The sequence below is a fragment of the Ranitomeya imitator genome, chromosome 1, assembly GCF_032444005.1.
Source record: "Ranitomeya imitator isolate aRanImi1 chromosome 1, aRanImi1.pri, whole genome shotgun sequence".
In the NCBI taxonomy this organism is placed as follows: Eukaryota; Metazoa; Chordata; class Amphibia; order Anura; family Dendrobatidae; genus Ranitomeya; species Ranitomeya imitator.
The window spans coordinates 524410282-524431056 of NC_091282.1; positions in this window are offsets into that span (position 1 = coordinate 524410282).

Genomic DNA, 20775 nt, shown 5'->3' on the forward strand with positions numbered 1-20775 from the left:
CCAACTTGGCATAGAGGGAGTTTCTCCGTAAGAGGTCGAAGACTTTGCAAACATCTCTCCGATGGGAGTCTATGTCTGGAGAGTAGATAAGAATATCATCCAGATAGAGTACGACCGAGGTGGTGAGCATATCCCGGAAGATATCATTTACAAAGTCTTGGAAAACAGCTGGAGCAATACAGAGCCCAAAGGTCATTACCAGGTACTCATAGTGCCCGTCCCTGGTGTTAAATGCCGTCTTCCATTCGTCCCCCTCACGGATGCGAATCAGGTTGTATGCACCCTGCAGATCAAGCTTATTAAATACCCTTGCCCTGCAACCTATCGAAGAGCTCAGATATAAGTAGCAGAGGGTACTTATTCTTAACGGTTATGTCGTTAAGACCCCTGTAGTCTATGTAGGGGCGTAATTCTCCATTCTTCTTCTGCACGAAGAAGAACCCAGCCCTTGCGGGTGACACTGACTTCCTAATGAATCCTCTTGCCAGATTCTCCTGGATGTACTGAGACATTGCCTCCATCTCTGCGAGAGATAACGGGTAGACTCGACCCCGGGGAGGCGCAGCATCAGGCAAGAGGTCAATAGGACAGTCATAGGGACGGTGAAGCAGAAGAGTCTCCGCAGCCCTCTTGGAGAACACGGTTGCATAGGGCCAATAGTGTTTGGGAGAGAGGAAAGATCTGCGGGTACCTCAGTAGTAGCAACCTGAATGCACTCCCTCTGACATCTACCCTCACAAGATTCACTCCATCCCAAAATTCTCCCTGTGGACCACTCAATATGAGGGGAGTGGTACCGTAGCCAATGTATCCCTAACAGGACCTCATCAATTCCCTCGGGAATGACAGGTAAGGAGATAATCTTCTGATGGAATTGCAACATAGAAAGAGTAAATGGGATGGTCTGGTGTGTTATCTGTGAGGGCAGTGTCGACCCATTCACCACTCGTACGGTCACTGGTTTGGCTAGCATCACCAGGGGTATTGCATGCCATTGGGTGAAGGTGGAAGACATAAAGTTGCCCTCTGCCCCAGAGTCCACGCAAAGCTATACCGTATGAGTGGATGGGCATATGGTAATTGTCCCCTTGAAGGACAATTTGGAGGAAAATGTCACCGTGTCTAATGTACCTCCTCCTACAACCACTAGACGCTGACGTTTTTCTGACCGCTGGGGACATTTTCTGGCATAATGTCCCAACTACTGGCAGACTTAGGCCCCGCTCGTGTCACCTCTATGGTCTCATGTGGCTCAGACGCCTGGACTGGAGATTCCGGAGGTTTGGTGAATGTGGGAGCCAGCCGAAACCTCTGCCTACACTGGGTTCACTCCAAACTTCGCTCGTTAAAACAAAAGTCGATGTGGGTAGATATTGCTATTAGCTCCTCCAGTGTGGCAGAAATCTCCCTAGTGGCCAAGGCGTCCTTCACATGGTAAGCTAGTCCCCTCTTTCTGAGGTCATCACATGAAAGACATTTTTGAATCAGGGCTACCATCCAAGAATAATTGAAAACCAGATTACAAGAGCCACCAGAATATCAAGGAATCACCTGCTACATTACAAAGCTAAAGAAGAAAATAACCGGGTACCTCTAGTAGTTACCTACAATCCAAATCTGGAGGTGCTAAGGGGAGCTGCACGGAAATTACAACCTTTACTGCAAAAAGATGCCCGCTTACAATCCACTTTTCCAGACCTCCCACTACTTTGTTTTAGGCAGCCCCCAAATCTAAGAAGCATCATTGTCAAGAGCTCCCTGTCCTCTTCCACAGCTACAGGTACCTTTCCTTGCAACCAGAAAAAATGTAAAACCTGTCCATTTATAATGACCACGGACAAGATAAAGATCCCCAATTCACATCAGGACTACAAGATACCAGGTACTTTCAGCTGCGTCACTTCTAATGTGGTGGACCTAATTATTTGTACTAAATGTCCAACTGGGGGTCTGTATGTGGGGGAGACAGGGCAGAAACTGAGAACAAGGATGAACTCTCATCACCATACAATAAGAGAAAAAAGAATGGATCTACCTGTAGCAATACATTTTTGTCTCCCACATCATAACATTATGGACATGAAATTACTTGTGTTGAAAGGTAGCTTCAAATCCCAGAGAGACAGAAGAGTCTGGGAATATAAACTGATGATAATAATAATAATCTTTATTTATATAGCGCCAACATATTCCGCAGCGCTTTACAGTTTAACAGTTTCAAACACAAAAGTCATAAGTAACAACGTTAACAATACAATAATTAAAGCAAAATAAGACGACCCTGCTCGTGAGAGCATACAATCTACAATGAGGTGGGGGAGATGCAAAGTACAGGTGTGTATTTACAATGATGTATTTACAATCATGGTCCAGCCATCTTCAGGGGTTGGGGAATAGATGCGGATAGTGAATGGGCTACACACACACACAAACATAAAATGACTTTGATTAGTGAACGTGATAGGCCGCTCTGAACAAATGTGTTTTGAGCGAGCGCCTAAAACTATGCAAATTATGGATGGTCCTAATATCTTGGGGTGGAGCATTCCAGAGGATTCGCACAGCATGGGAGAAGTCTTGGAGTCTGGAGTGGGAGGTACGGATTAGTGCAGAGGTTAGTCGAAAGTCGTTTGCAGAGCGCAGCGGTCGGCTAGGCCAATAGACAGAAATGAGGGAGGAGATGTAAGGGGGTGCCGCACTGTGGAGAGCTTTGTGGGTGAGGACAAGTACTTTGAATTGTATCCTGTAATGAATGGGTAGCCAGTGTAACGACTGGCGAAGAGCTGACGCGTCCGAGTAACGATTAGCCAGATGGACGACCCTGGCTGCTGCATTAAGGATGGACTGGAGAGGGGAAAGTCGAGTGAGGGGGAGGCCAATTAATAGAGCGTTACAGTAGTCCAGGCGGGAGTGGATCAGGGCGACAGTGAGGGTTTTAGCTGTCTCCATGGTGAGAAAAGGGCGGATTCTAGAGATGTTCTTTAGGTGTAAGCGGCACGAGCGGGCAAGAGATTGTATATGGGAGGTGAAGGAGAGATCGGAGTCAAACATAACACCCAGACAGCGCGCCTGTGACCTTTGACACTCACACTGCAGGAATGAATGTGTCGCATGGATTTATGTTTTTTTACATCAACTAAGGAACTTGCCCCTCACACCATGTGGGGTCATCACAGCAGAGACCTTAATCACAGGACAATAAAACAATCCTTATCTAAGAATTGGCCCAACATTTATGGACGTAACTGTTTATCACCCATGGTAATTCTGCTTCATGTCACCTGTCTTATCCATGGTTTTTCCCTTTTTTTTTTTTCTATGCCATGTTGTGCATAAATATGTGATTCTTCAGAATTTGTTTTAGTCTTTGCCTGATGAAGAGACCTGTGTAGTCTCGAAAGCTTGCAATTTGTTACCATCTTTTCAGTTAGCCATTAAAAGGTATCAACCACTGAGGACTCTCAATTCTAAATATTTTAATACTAACCTACAAAGTCATCCATAACCTGTCTCCTCCATATATTTCTGAACTAATCTCCCGATATCTTCCCTCACGTAATCTCCGGTCCTCTCAAGACCTTCTTCTCTCCTCCACACTTATTCGCTCCTCACCCAACCGCCTCCAAGACTTCTCCCGAATATCCCCCATCATCTGGAATTCTTTGACCCAACACGTCCAACTATCAATGACATTCAGATCCTTCAGACGGAACCTGAAAACTCACCTCTTCAGGAATGCCTACAGCCTGCACTGACCCCGCTGCCTCCTCACCACTACTGAAGGTACCCCCTCACCAACACCGGAGCTCCTGCATCCCTCAACCTATTGTCTCCTTCCCCACCATCATGTAGAATGTAAGCCCGCAAGGGCAGGGTCCTCGCCCCTCTGTATCAGTCTGTAATTGTTAGTTTGCTTACTGTAAGTGATAACTGCAATTTGTATGTAACCCCTCCCCATGTACAGCACCATGGAATCAATGGTGCTATATAAATAAATAATACTATAGATAGAGCTCCTTTGTATAATGCCACTGCTGATCCCTGTATTACCTGTACACTGATGCTATATACAGAGCTCATGTGTATAATGTCATTGGTGATCACTGTATTATCTGCATACTGACACTATGTATAGGGCTCCTGGGTATAATGTCACCAGTGATAACTGTATTACCTGTACACTGACACTATATACAGAGCTCCTGTCTATAATGCCACTGGTGATCCCTGTATTACCTGTACACTATACACTATATACAGAGTTCCTGTGTTATCTGTCACTGGTGATCTCTATTACCTGTACACTTACACTATATACAGAGCTCCTGTGTACAATGTCACTGGTGGTCACTATACTACCTGCACATTATACACTATGTTCAGAGCTCATGTGTAATGTCACCAGTGATAACTGTATTACCTGTACACTGACACTATATACAGAGCTCCTGTGTATAATGACACTGGTGATCCCTGTATTACCTGTACACTGACACTACATATAGAGCTCCTGTGTATAATGTCACTGGTGATCCCTGTATCACCTGTGCAGTAACACTATATACAGAGCTCCTGTGTACAATGTCACTGGTGGTCACTATACTACCTGCACATTATACACTATGTTCAGAGCTCATGTGTATAATGTCACTGGTTGTCCCTGTATTACCTGTACACTGACACTAAATACAGAGTTCCTGCATACAATGTCACTGGTGGTCCCTGTATTATCTGTACACTATACACTATGAACAGAGCAACTGTGTATAAACTCACTGGTGATCCTTTTATTACCTGTACACTGACACTACATACAGAGCTCCTGTGTATAATGTCACTGGTGGTTGCTGTATTACCTGTGGTGTTATCTTTCCCTTGTATGCAGTATTATTCTGTCACCATGTGGTGGTATCATGTGGTCTAGTCATGTTGTGGTGGTATTTGTTTCTTGTATGTGGTAGTATTGGTCTTGGTATAGTGGATTGTGTTGCGTATGAAGGTTACTTGTTCTCTCTGATATCAATAAGGGGAAGATTCTTGATTTCCAAAAGAGATTAAATACTTGGAAGTTTAACCCCTCCCTGCCCTGTGACTATTACACAGTAGTAAATATGTACAGTACTTACAGGGATTCTACAGTGAAAACAAGTAATCACATATCCTAAGGCAATGTTGACACATTCAGTATTTGGTCATTATTTTTTGTCTCAGTATTTGTAAGCCAAAACCAGGAATCTATATATTTAATTGTCTAAGGTCCACTTCTGTCTGTTTGTCTGTCACGAAAATCCCGCGTCGCTGATTGGTTGGGGCCGGCTGGGCATGACCAATCAGCGACAGCCACAGTCCGGCCGTGAATTGGCCCCTCCCTACTCCCCTCCAGTCAGTGCCCCCTCCGTACTCCCCTCCAGTCAGCGCCCATATAGAGTTTTAGCAGTCCTTTAAATGGACTGCGTTACACTGCGGCATAACGCAGTGTAACGCAGTCCATTAACGCTGCCATTAACCCTGTAAGTGTTACCAACTTTTTACTATTGATGCTGCCTATGCAGCATCAATAGTAAAAACATATAATGTTAAAAATAATAATAAATAAAAAATCATTATATTCTCACCTTCCGGCGTCCGTGGCAGCCTTTCCAACTTCTTGCGATGCTCCGGTCCCAAGAATGCATTGCGGCAATGACCCCAGATGACCGATACATCATCACGGGTTATTGCCGCAAGGCATTACTGGGAACGGAGTGTCGCGAGGCGCATCGCTAAAGGCCTGGGCTGGATTCGGGGGCTGCCGGAAGGTGAGTTTATAACTATTTTTTATTTTAATTCTTTAACAGGGATATGGTGCTCACATTGCTATATACTACGTGGGTTGTGTTATATATTGCATGGGCTGTGTTATATACTGCATGGGCTGTGTTATATACTACGTGGGCTGTGCTATATACTATGTGGGATGTGCTATATACTATGTGGCTGTGCAATATGCTACGTGGCTGTGCTATATACTATGTGGCTGTGTTATATACTACGTGGGCTGTGCTATATACTATGTGTGCTGTGTTATACTGTGTGGGCTGTGCTATATACTACGTGGCTGTGCTATATACTACGTGGGCTGTGCTATATACTACGTGGGCTGTGCTATATACTACGTGGCTGTGCTATATACTACGTGGCTGTGCTATATACCAGGTGGCTGGGCAATATACTACATGGGCTGTGAGACTCTTTCACCCGCGGCCCTCAAAAACCTGGAGCTCACCCTGGCTTCACTGATTGGTCGGCCGTGAACAATCAGCATCAGAAGCAGTCCGGCCGCGAATTGGTGCGGGATTTAAACCACGCTTCGCAAATTGGTCGCGCCCGGCCAGCCGAATCCTGTGTATTCATTGCATTATTCTGAAATCTTCATAAATAAACTACATACATATTCTAGAATACTCGATGCTTTAGAATCGGGCCACCATCTAGTGGGTGATAAATACAGAAGTGGTACACATGCAGGGTCGGACTGGCCTGGCGGGGTGCCTTGGAAATCCCCGGTGGGCCCTTGCAGAAGAGCAGGAAAGGGGAGAAAATAAAAAAAAATAGAGGTTGCAGGCCTTTTAAAAGCGCGAGGGCGTGCGCACACAGCTGGACAGCCGCGACACACAGAACAGTTTTGTATGTATGCATGCATGCATGGTATATGTGTATGTATGTATGTATGTATGCATGGTATATGTATATGTATGTATGTATGGTATATGTATATGTATTTATGCATGGTATAAGTGTATGTATGTATGCATGGTATATGTATATGCATGTATGCATGGTATATATGTATGTATGTATGCATGGTATATGTATGTATGATACATACATATACATATACCATGCATACATAATGTATGCATGGTATATGCATGTATGCATGGTACTGTATATGTGTATGCATGCATGGTATATGTGTATGTATGTATGCATGATATATGTACGCATGGTAAATGTATGTATGCATGGCATATGTATGTATGCATGGTATATGTTTATGTATGCATGGTATATGTGTATGTATGCATGGTATATTTATATGTATGTATGCATGGTATATGTATGTATGCATGGTATATGTTTATGTATGCATGGTATATGTGTATGTATGCATGGCATATGTATATGTATGTATGCATGGTATATGTGTATGTACGTATGCATGGTATATGTGTATGTATGCATTGTATATGTGTATGTATGTATGCATGGTATATGTGTATTTATGTATGCATCATATAAGTGTATGTATGTATGGTATATGTATATATATATGTATCCATGGTATATGTATATGTATGTATGCATGGTATATGTATATGTATGTATGCATGGTATATGTATGTATGCATGGTATATGTATATGTATGCATGGTATATGTATATGTATGTATGCATGGTAAATGTATGTATGCATGGTATATGTAAATGTATGTATGCATGGTATATGTATAAGTATGTATGCATGGTATATTATGTATGATTGGTATATGTATATGTATGCATGGTATATGTATGTGGAGCGCTCCCAGACACAGGGCCACGAGTTCTCGGTACTGGGCCTCTCTGGTTCGGTTCTGAGGCTGTCACGGTGGCTAGACCCGGTCCGCGACCCTGCTAAGGGGCATCCAATAAAGGTGGTACATAGTAACATAGTAACATAGTAACATAGTTAGTAAGGCCGAAAAAAGACATTTGTCCATCCAGTTCAGCCTATATTCCATCATAATAAATACCCAGATCTACGTCCTTCTACAGAACCTAATAATTGTATGATACAATATTGTTCTGCTCCAGGAAGACATCCAGGCCTCTCTTGAACCCCTCGACTGAGTTCGCCATCACCACCTCCTCAGGCAAGCAATTCCATATTCTCACTGCCCTAACAGTAAAGAATCCTCTTCTATGTTGGTGGAAAAACCTTCTCTCCTCCAGACGCAAAGAATGCCCCCTTGTGCCCGTCACCTTCCTTGGTATAAACAGATCCTCAGCGAGATATTTGTATTGTCCCCTTATATACTTATACATGGTTATTAGATCGCCCCTCAGTCGTCTTTTTTCTAGACTAAATAATCCTAATTTCGCTAATCTATCTGGGTATTGTAGTTCTCCCATCCCCTTTATTAATTTTGTTGCCCTCCTTTGTACTCTCTCTAGTTCCATTATATCCTTCCTGAGCACCGGTGCCCAAAACTGGACACAGTACTCCATGTGCGGTCTAACTAGGGATTTGTACAGAGGCAGTATAATGCTCTCATCATGTGTATCCAGACCTCTTTTAATGCACCCCATGATCCTGTTTGCCTTGGCAGCTGCTGCCTGGCACTGGCTGCTCCAGGTAAGTTTATCATTAACTAGGATCCCCAAGTCCTTCTCCCTGTCAGATTTACCCAGTGGTTTCCCGTTCAGTGTGTAATGGTGATATTGATTCCCTCTTCCCATGTGTATAACCTTACATTTATCATTGTTAAACCTCATCTGCCACCTTTCAGCCCAAGTTTCCAACTTATCCAGATCCATCTGTAGCAGAATACTATCTTCTCTTGTATTAACTGCTTTACATAGTTTTGTATCATCTGCAAATATCGATATTTTACTGTGTAAACCTTCTACCAGATCATTAATGAATATGTTGAAGAGAACAGGTCCCAATACTGACCCCTGCGGTACCCCACTGGTCACAGCGACCCAGTTAGAGACTATACCATTTATAACCACCCTCTGCTTTCTATCACTAAGCCAGTTACTAACCCATTTACACACATTTTCCCCCAGACCAAGCATTCTCATTTTGTGTACCAACCTCTTGTGCGGCACGGTATCAAACGCTTTGGAAAAATCGAGATATACCACGTCCAATGACTCACCGTGGTCCAGTTTATAGCTTACCTCTTCATAAAAACTGATTAGATTGGTTTGACAGGAGCGATTTCTCATAAACCCATGCTGATATGGAGTTAAACAGTTATTCTCATTAAGATAATCCAGAATAACATCCCTCAGAAACCCTTCAAATATTTTACCAACAATAGAGGTTAGACTTACTGGCCTATAATTTCCAGGTTCACTTTTAGAGCCCTTTTTGAATATTGGCACCACATTTGCTATGCGCCAGTCCTGCGGAACAGACCCTGTCGCTATAGAGTCACTAAAAATAAGAAATAATGGTTTATCTATTACATTACTTAGTTCTCTTAGTACTCGTGGGTGTATGCCATCCGGACCCGGAGATTTATCTATTTTAATCTTATTTAGCCGGTTTCGCACCTCTTCTTGGGTTAGATTGGTGACCCTTAATATAGGGTTTTCATTGTTTCTTGGGATTTCACCTAGCATTTCATTTTCCACCGTGAATACCGTGGAGAAGAAGGTGTTTAATATGTTAGCTTTTTCCTCGTCATCTACAACCATTCTTTCCTCACTATTTTTTAAGGGGCCTACATTTTCAGTTTTTATTCTTTTACTATTGATATAGTTGAAGAACAGTTTGGGATTAGTTTTACTCTCCTTAGCAATGTGCTTCTCTGTTTCCTTTTTGGCAGCTTTAATTAGTTTTTTAGATAAAGTATTTTTCTCCCTATAGTTTTTTAGAGCTTCAATGGTGCCATCCTGCTTTAGTAGTACAGTCTATCAGGGATTCGTGACGCCACCTGTGGTGTTCGGTCAGGGTGACCGACGCTGCTGTGGGGTCCGCTGGGGTGATGGAATGGCAGCTGGATGGTATACCTTCCCACAGGTGAAGTATGTCCCCAGGGCTACCCAGTAAGGTGGATGGTGATGGTGTGAGGTGCAGTCAATAACGAGGACACAAGGTTGCAGTCTCTTTACCTCTTTACTGAAGACTTCAGGATCCTCAATCCAGAGCACGCTTAACAGGGCTATCTGAGACCGGCCGGTCCGATGGGGACATCCAGAGTTCCCTTTGCAGGTGGAAATCAGTGCCTACCACTAGCGCCTGTGTGTTGTAGTGCTACCCTGCTGAGCATTCGGAATAGTCCTCACAACTGCTGTTCTTGTTCGTTCGTTCTTTCTAATTCTCTCTCGCTTGTTCCAGATGTTACTAGTTTCTCGTCCCCCAGTATGTTATGGCTAGGACGCACCCGTATGACGGGAAGGCTCGGAGCTCTTCCGGGACCCTAGAGAAGCCCCTCTCCACGCGTTGCCCCCTATGTCTTCATAGGAAATTTAAGGTAGACAGCCAACCTATAATTAACTGTCCTGCGGAGTTCGAAGTAAGACCTAGAGTCAGTTACTCCCGCGGTGTTCCGGCCACCGGCTACGCGCCTCAGTAGGATGTTGCCTCGGTCTCACGGCACGACTCCTACTGGTTCTCCTTTGTGCTTGATCTCGTTTCTCACTGTTCCACAATATCCCTCCCTTCGTGTCTCTCTCTCTGGATACCGCCGCGGGGTGTGCAGGCACGGTTCCGTTACGTTCTGCTGTGTTCGCTAGGCACCTGCCTGGTTCCCACGCCTGACAGGGACCCCCCTGTGTCTTCTCCCTGCAACACCCCCTGCCACTGGATGTTGCCTGAATCCAACCCAGTCAGCTTCTGACTAACTTCCTATCCAACCCCTAGTTTTACCAGTGTGAGGAGTGGCCCAATAAATAAAGCCTTTTTCTCCCCCTAGTGGCCGGAGTGTGAAGTGTAATGTGTGCTGGTGATACCTGGTCAGTAGAATTCCTTCAGTGCCATCAGACGTACCATCACTCCCCTTAGTGGCAGAATGTCATACTGCAACGACCAGATCTCTGGGGCGCTGCATATGTATGCATGGTATATGTATATGTATGTATGCATGGTATATGTGTATGTATGTGTATGTATATGTGCATGCATGTATGTTTACGTGTGCATGTCTGTGTATGCAATTCTGTGTCTGTATGCATGTGTCTGTGTTTACATATGTATTTTCGTGTGTATGTCTTTGAGAGTCTGCATGTGATTGTCTGTGTGTGTGAGCGTGTCTCCCTAGGTGTGCTTATATGTGTCTGTGTGCATTTCTGTGTAGATGTGTCTTCACAAGTGTGTGTGGGCGCATGCTTCCCTGTGTGTGTGTGTGTGCATGCGTATGTGTCCACATTTCTGTATGTGTGCTTCTCTGAGCATGAATTTCTGTGTGCATGTCTGTGTGTGTATGAGCATGACTGAGCGTTTACGTGTGCACTTTTGCGTGTATATGTGTGTGTCCCCATTTCTGTGTGTGTGCAATCTGCAAGTGTGTGTCTGCTAGTGCATGTCTGGATGCAAATGTGTGTGCATGTCTTCGTGTGTGTGTGTGTGTGTGTGTGTGTGTGTGTATGTGTGCTTCTGCATGTCTGCGTGTGTCTTTGTGCTCTTCCAAAGATTTATTATAATTGGGGAGGAGAAATTTTAGGAGACAGTATGGGGAGAATGTGTGAAGAAACATCATGGTGAACGAGGGGAGTGGGGAATGGGTACGGGAACAGAAGGGGGATGTATGAGGAGACATTATGGAGAGTAGGAGGAATGTGAGAGGAGACAGCATGGGGAGAGAAAAGTGTGAGGGGACACAGAACAGAGATTACATAGTGTGGGGGAAGGTATATAGATGCGGGAGTATGGGGGGACAGAGTGAGGGCACAGCAAGGAGGAAATAGTATGCTGAAGAGAGGTAGTGTGATGAGGGGGCACAGTATAGAAACTGGGCAGTATAGGGGGACACCATGTGAGAGGACAGTGTGAAGAAGAGACCAGTATAGAAAAGAGAGTAGAGGTGTGGAGGGAATGTAGCATAAGAGGAACGGTGTGGGTCATATTTTTTCAGGGAGCATTGTGAGAGTAATTAGTGTATACAGGGGCTTAGCGTACAAAGATATTTCTGTTCTGGAGCATTATAATGACACTGCTTTCTTTAAGGGCGTCGTGTGGGAATCTGCTGCAGAAGACCAGAGAAGATGGAAGTCTGCGGAGAACAGCTGTGTATGAGAAGAGTCATCGTGGAGTTTGGACAAGATGGAGATGAAAAGGAAGAGAAAGGTATATGGGGCGGACCTGACATTACAATTGATGAACCATGTGCTGATGGTGGTTCAGATGATGTAATGATGTATTCATGTACTAACGCAGCGTTTTAAACGCAAACGCATTTGGTGAAAAAACGCCTTTAAACGCAACGTTTTTAGGCGCATGCGTTTTTGCATGTTTTAATGCAAATGCGGCGTTTTGACACGTTTAAACGCGTTTTTTCCTGCGTTTGCGTTTATGAAACGCATGATGAGAAGTGTGTGGCAGCTGCCAATCATCAAAATAAACTAGAAAACCCACTATAAACATAAATACCTAGGGTTAGGGTTAGGGTTAGGATCCCTAGTAACCCTAGGGATCCTAACCCTAACCCTAACCCTAACACAACCACTAACCCTAACCCTAACCCAAACTCTAATCCAAACTCTAACCCAAACTCTAACCCAAACTCTAACACAAACCCTAACCCTAACCCTAACACAACCACTAACCCTAACCCTAACCCAAACTCTAATCCAAACTCTAACCCAAACTCTAACCCAAACTCTAACACAAACCCTAACCCTAACACAAACTCTAACCCTAACCCTAACACAAACCCTAACCCAAACTCTAACCCAAACTCTAACACAAATTCTAACACAAACCGTAACCCTAACCCAAACTCTAACCCTAACCCTAGCCCTAACCCTAGGGATCCTAACCCTAACCCTTGGGATCCTAACCCTAACCCTTAGGGTTAGGGTTAGGATCCCTAGGGTTAGGGTTTATGTTAGGGTTTGTGTTAGGGTTAGGGTTAGAGTTTGGGTTAGGGTTAGGGTGTTTTCTTGTGTTTTTCTATAAAAACGCATGCGTTTAAAAACGCATGTGCTTAAAAACGCAAGCGTTTACATAGACATCAATACGTTTTTTTGCCACGAAAAAACGCATGCGTTTTTTTGCGGCAAAAAAAATGCCGCAAAAATTACTACATGTTGCATTTCTGCAACACAACGCATGCAGAGAAAAAACGCATGCGTTGCAAAAATGCAACCAAAACGCATGCAAAAAAATGCATGCGTTTTTAATGTTAAATATAGGGGGGAAAAAACGCATGCTTTTTTTGCGTTTTTTACCGCAAAAACGCAAAAAAACAAAAACGCAAATGTGAAACCAGCCTTAAAATACAATACTTGACTGGCAGGTATCAAAAATACATGAAGACAAAGCACAGAAGCGAAATTTCGAAAAACACTAAAAATGCAAACATGCGACACAGACCTATACAAGTATCATGCCCTGATATAGGGGCAATGATAACCCACATCAATATTCCCCAAGACAATAAGTACAAAATGGCTCTTGAAACATGATAAATTATATTATATATCTGAACCACATTAAGGAATCAATATATACATGACTCCATTAATATACACAGTACTATATGGGCCTAAAGGGTAGTATGCTGGCGCAAAATAAAAAATCCCAGGGTTTTTTTGTGTGCACCTAGTTCAGAGCACAAAAAAGGCATTTTCTGTATGCCAATAATGTGTGTAAAGGGAGGAAATAAAAATGATGAAAAGGGGTGAGGATTAACAAGCCCATTCCTCAAAACAATATGCACTTATACCCATGAATCCTGGGGTTCAGAAGGGAGCCATTGGAGCAAGAGGGGAAGAGATGTGGGATAGGAGCCTTGTGGTGCTCTGAACTAGGTACACACAAAAAATTCTGGGATTTTTTCTTTTGCGCCAGCATACTACCCTTTAGGCCCATGTAGTACTGTGTATATTAATGGAGTCATGTATATACTGATTCCTTAGTGTGGTTCAGATATATAATATAATTGATCATGTTTCAAGAGCCATTTTGTACTTGTTGTCTTGGGGAATATTGATGTGGGTTATCATTGCCCCTATATAAGGGCATGATACTTGTATAGGTCTGTGTTGCATGTTTGCATTTATATTGTTTTTACAAATTTCGTTTCTGTGTTTTGTCTTCATGTATTTTTGATACCTGCCAATAAAGTATTGTATTTTTATACATTGAGGTGTTCCCGTATATGTGGGCATGATCTTTTCTTCTTTTTTTTGTTGTGGGTTGCTGATGGTTGTCATGTGTTGCTGCCATGTTAGTCATTCAGTGAAGCCCAGCCTGAGGTTGGGCTCCCTGGACGATGTCACAATCACAGTTCCGGGACGTTATTACAGCACGCTCACTTTGTAGTTAGCGGTGACTGTAATTTCTCCCTCCTTGCACCGACCCTATCTCAGGAAGCGACTGGTAGAAGGGAGAATAAAGCTAAATTTTCTCCCTGCAGCCAACGCTTACCCATTAAGCCAGTTAATCAGACTTCAAACCCCATTTACCTGCAGATTAACCCTGTATCTGCAGATAAATAGCATTTCTTAAAGTGACAAGTTACCCTTAAAGGGTCTCTGTCAGTACAGAATGACTGTTCAAACTAAGTCCTGCTGCTCGGTGCTTCACGGCGGGGCCAATCATGTACATTCACCTTCGCACCTGTTTGTATTCCATCATTCTCCACCCCCACTAATTTATTTGACAGTTCTGGCTTCATAAAGTAAGAGAAGGATGGACATGGATGGAAAACAAACAGGTGGGAAGGTGTATATAAATGATTGGCTGCCACTATGATCTGAGCGCTTCTGCTTGGTTTGAACAGTCACTTTATTTTCCTAATGAGCTTTATCACAAATAAGTTTAACATTCCTGTTCATATATTATCTAAAAAAAGTGTATAGTAGCTGTAGCGTGGGTCCCTAAAGTTAATTAAACTGGTGGGACTAGGCACCGCAGTCCGAACCTGTTCACATGTTTCTATTATACTTTTCCTATGACTGTTACACTCCTGGTTTGGGCTTATAAATACTTATGCTAAATACTTACCACATACTGAAAGTCTGAACGTGGCCTAAGAATTAATGATAAGTTATTATTGGTGGGGGTCTGGCTGCTGGTACCTGCACCGATAAGCAGAATGTGCAACTATTATCTCCCTTAGCATGGAGCGTCATGTACGACTCGACCACTGATCCATTCATTCCCTAAATGGCTTCACTTCGCTTTTTCTGGAATCTATCTATCTATCTATCTATCTATCTATCTATCTATCTATCTATCTATCTATCTATCCCATATCTATCTATCTATTATCTATCTATCTATCTATCTATCTATCTATCTATTATCTATCTATCTATCTATCTATCTATCTATCTATCTATCTATCCCATATCTATCTATTATCTATCTATCTATCTATCTATCTATATCTATCTATCTATCTATCTATCTATCTATCTATCTATCTATTATCTATCTATCTATTATCTATCTATCTATCTATCTATCTACCGTATCTATCTATTATCTATCTATCTATTATCTATCTATCTATCCCATATCTATCAGTCTATTTATCTATCGATCTATCTATCTATCTATCTATCTATCTATCTATCTATCTATCTATCTATCTATCCCATATCTATCAGTCTATCTATCTATCTATCTATCTATCTATCTATCTATCTATCTATCTATCCCATATCTATCAGTCTATTTATCTATCTATTATCTATCTATCTATCTACCTATTATCTATCTATCCCATATCTATCTATCTATCTATCTATCTATCTATCTATTATCTATCTATCCCATATCTATCTATCTATCTATCTATCTATCTATCTATCTATCTATCTATCTATCTATCTATCTATCTATCTATCTATCCCATATCTATCTATCCCATATCTATCTATCTATCTATCTATCTATCTATCTATCTATCTATCTATCTATCTATCTATCTATCCCATATCTATCTATCTATCCCATGTCTATCTATCTATCTAATATCTATCTATCTATCTATCTATCTCATGTCTGTCTATCTATCTATCTATCTATCTATCTATCTATCTATCTCATGTCTGTCTCTCTCTATCCTTTAATCCTGCATAAATATAACAAGATAATGTTGGCCTATGCGACATTTAGTTTTTTTTTTAAGCTTCATATTACAATGTCATTTATCAGTGGTTATTAAAATTAGTCATTTACAATAGTATATGTAAGTAAAATCTATTATATGACAAGACAACAATATTTGTTTCCTTAAATAATAAAAAAGAAACAAGAACTTAAACTAGAAGCTGTGAAACCTTTGGTTATGGATTCCGGGGTGAGGGCTGTGTAGAACATTACCTCAGGACACTGCAGGGCGCTCTCTGCAATCACTGCCCTACAGCGGTGTGTCACATGACACTTATAGGCCTCATACAGAAAAAATAGAGTGGATGTGAGGCAGAACTGCTGCCCATAGCAACCAATCAGATTACTGATTTCACTTTCCTACCTGATAGTTATAATCAAGATCACCAATCAGATACCAGCTTTTATTTTTCCAAAGTAGCATTACATATGAAAGAAGTGATCCTATCGGCTGACATTTACAACACACAGTGATACAGCCTGCCACCAATCAGTGGTGTAACTGGAGTCTAATGACCTCCGAGCAGGATTTGGACTCCACCCCCTCCCCATCGTGGATATATACAGCCTCCATCCTGGTCCCATCGTGGTACATAGATCGCCCCTTCTGCTATTTGTCCCTTATCCTGGGCCCCATCCTAGTATATACAGTGGGGCAAAAAAGTATTTAGTCAGTCAGCAATAGTGCAAGTTCCACCACTTAAAAAGATGAGAGGCGTCTGTAATTTACATCATAGGTAGACCTCAACTATGGGAGACAAACTGAGAAAAAAAAATCCAGAAAATCACATTGTCTGTTTTTTTAACATTTTTTTTGCATATTATGGTGGAAAATAAGTATTTGGTCAGAAACAAACAATCAAGATTTCTGGCTCTCACAGACCTGTAACTTCTTCTTTAAGAGTCTCCTCTTTCCTCCACTCATTACCTGTAGTAATGGCACCTGTTTAAACTTGTTATCAGTATAAAAAGACACCTGTGCACACCCTCAAACAGTCTGACTCCAAACTCCACTATGGTGAAGACCAAAGAGCTGTCAAAGGACACCAGAAACAAAATTGTAGCCCTGCACCAGGCTGGGAAGACTGAATCTGCAATAGCCAACCAGCTTGGAGTGAAGAAATCAACAGTGGGAGCAATAATTAGAAAATGGAAGACATACAAGACCACTGATAATCTCCCTCGATCTGGGGCTCCACACAAAATCCCACCCCGTGGGGTCAGAATGATCACAAGAACGGTGAGCAAAAATCCCAGAACCAAGCGGGGGGACCTAGTGAATGAACTGCAGAGAGCTGGGATCAATGTAACAAGGCCTACCATAAGTAACACACTACGCCACCATGGACTCAGATCCTGCAGTGCCAGACGTGTCCCACTGCTTAAGCCAGTACATGTCCGGGCCCGTCTAAAGTTTGCTAGAGAGCATTTGGATGATCCAGAGGAGTTTTGGGAGAATGTCCTATGGTCTGATGAAACCAAACTGGAACTGTTTGGTAGAAACACAACGTGTCGTGTTTGGAGGAAAAGGAATACTGAGTTGCATCCATCAAACACCATACCTACTGTAAAGCATGGTGGTGGAAACATCATGCTTTGGGTCTGTTTCTCTGCAAAGGTGCCAGGACGACTGATCCGTGTACATGAAAGAATGAATGGGGCCATGTATCATGAGATTTTGAGTGCAAACCTCCTTCCATCAGCAAGGGCATTGAAGATGAAACGTGGCTGGGTCTTTCAACATGACAATGATCCAAAGCACACCGCCAGGGCAACGAAGGAGTGGCTTCGTAAGAAGCATTTCAAGGTCCTGGAGTGGCCTAGCCAGTCTCCAGATCTCAACCCTATAAAAAACCTTTGGAGGGAGTTGAAAGTCCGTGTTGCCAAGCGAAAAGCCAAAAACATCACTGCTCTAGAGGAGATCTGCATGGAGGAATGGGCCAACATACCAACAACAGTGTGTGGCAACCTTGTGAAGACTTATAGAAAACGTTTGACCTCTGTCATTGCCAACAAAGGATATATTACAAAGTATTGATGAAATTTTGTTTCTGACCAAATACTTATTTTCCACCATAATATGCAAATAAAATGTTAAAAAAACAGACAATGTGATTTTCTGGATTTTTTTTTCTCAGTTTGTCTCCCATAGTTGAGGTCTACCTATGATGTAAATTACAGACGCCTCTCATCTTTTTAAGTGGTGGAACTTGCACTATTGCTGACTGACTAAATACTTTTTTGCCCCACTGTATATTCCCCTTCTTGGTATATTTCCTCTGGTCTGCCGCTGTTCTTTAATGTATAGAAGAAAATAAACCATTATACTCACCAGGGGCGTACGCAGAAGTCATGAGGCTCCATATAAGAAGTATAAAGCACCCCCATAGTACTCCTTATAATGTATCGCACAGCTCATTGTAATCCATGTAGTTTAATGCACCCCATAGTCATCCATAAACTATAATGCATCCCTATAGTCATCCATAAAGTATAATTCACCCCATGGCCATCCATTAAGTTTACTGCACCCCATAGTTATCAATAAAGTATAATGCACCCTATAGTTATCCATAAAGTATAATGCACCCCATAGTCATCCATAAAGTATAATGCACCCTATAGTTATCCATAAAGTATAAAGCACCCCATAGTCATCCATAAAGTCTAATGCACTTCATAGTCATCCATAAATTATAATGCACCCAATATTCATCTATAAAGTATAACACACCCCCATAGTCATCCATAAGGTATACTGCACAGCCCATAGGCATCCATAAAATATAATGCACCCCATAGTTATCCATAAAGTATAATGCACCCCATAGTTATCCATAAAGTATAATGCACCCCCATAGTCATCAATAAAGTATAAAGCACCCCATAGTCATCCATAAAGTATAATGCACTCTATAGTCATCCATAAATTATAATGCACCCAATATTCATCTATAAAGTATAATGCACCCCCATAGTCATCCATAAGGTATACTGCACAGCCCATAACCATCCATAAAATATAATGCACCCCATAGTCATCCATAAAGTATATTGGACCCCCATAGTCATCTATAAGGTATAATGCACCCCATAGTGATCCATAAAGTATAATTCACCCCCATAGTGATCCATAAGGTATAAAGCACAGCCTATAGCCATCCATAAAATATCATGCACCCCATAGTCAACCATAAAGTATAATGCACCTCATAGTCATTCATAAAGTATAATGCACCCCATAGTCATCCATAAATTATAATGCTCCCCCTAGTCATCCATAAAGTATAATGCACCACCATAGTCATCCATAAAGTATAATGCACCCACATATTCATCCATAAAGTATAATGCAGCGCCATAGTCATCCATAAAGTATAATGCACCCCATAGTTATCCATGTACTAGTATGGCCACTGATTTTTTTTTTTTTTAAATACCTTTCCTTCACTCTCCTGCCACGTGCGTCCTCTTGTGAAGTCCGCAGCTGACTTCGGGAGTGTGAAGGGAGCATATGACGTCACTGCCATGTTCCACGTCACAAAGGACAGCAGTGTGTATTGTCGCTCCCGAACCAGATGGGACTGTGCGCTCCAATACACTTCAGCTGGATCAGATGTGTGTCGGAGGACACATATCCAGTTGAAGTTTCTGCTGGCGTTGGTGGGCGATCTCTGCGTCCGTGGATGTTACGCCCCTTACACCAACATTTGTGTCAGATGTGGCTAGATATTAATTAATGTTAATTAACAAAATCACAACTGCTTTGTCTAGGGAGGTCATCACTGTAAAATCAAAATAACTGCCATCTTGTTTTATTGAGAGAAACCTGTCAAACTTCTGCTTGCCCTTTCTTTCTGAAAAACAATATAAGCATCTCAATGTCACAGCCAAGGATCTTGCCACTGCACCAGCTCACAGGCATCTGTACCAGCATTCTAGGACAGGTTTCTCTTTCAGATGCAAATGCACTTGAATAGTGTGGCGCCAGGACTCAGGACTGGGGCAGGGGAGCTCTCCTCAGCCCCTGCCCCGATATGCAGTGGCGTGATGAAGTTACAGTGGCATGATGCTGACGTCATCACACTGCTGCTGCAACCTCAGCACCGAAGTGTCGCAGAGGAGCAGAGATAGCGCGATCAATAGTAATCCCTCCATCAAGGAGCCAAAGATTAAATGCCTTATCATTGTGGATGAGGGGGTTAATGTTACTGGAGGGCAATTCTGAAAGAGGGCACATGTTTGCGAGAGTCAGTGTTTGCGGGGGATACTATTTTCTGATGGTCAGTGCGGAGGATATTTTGTAAAGGGACAGTGTATGTGTGTGTGGGGAGGGGTATTTTGCAGAGGAGGAGTGTTGGAGGGATATTTTGCGAGGGGCAGTTTGGGAGGAGATTTTGGAGAGCCGGCATCTCCTATCTCAGTAATGGGACAGTCTGTCTTCACTGAATACAGATTGTACCTCAGAATTGAGAATTTTGATAATGACTGATCAATTCTGGTACAGAAAGAAGCAAATTTTTCTGATAAAATATATTACAAAGTTGCTTATTTTCATGTGTCCTATTGATTTATGAAATAAGAATTAAAACAATGGTTACTCTTTAACCCCTTTACCCCCAAGGGTGGTTTGCACGTTAATGACCAGGCCAATTTTTACAATTCTGACCACTGTCCCTTTATGAGGTTATAACTCCGAAACGCTTCAACGGATCCTGGTGATTCTGACATTGTTTTCT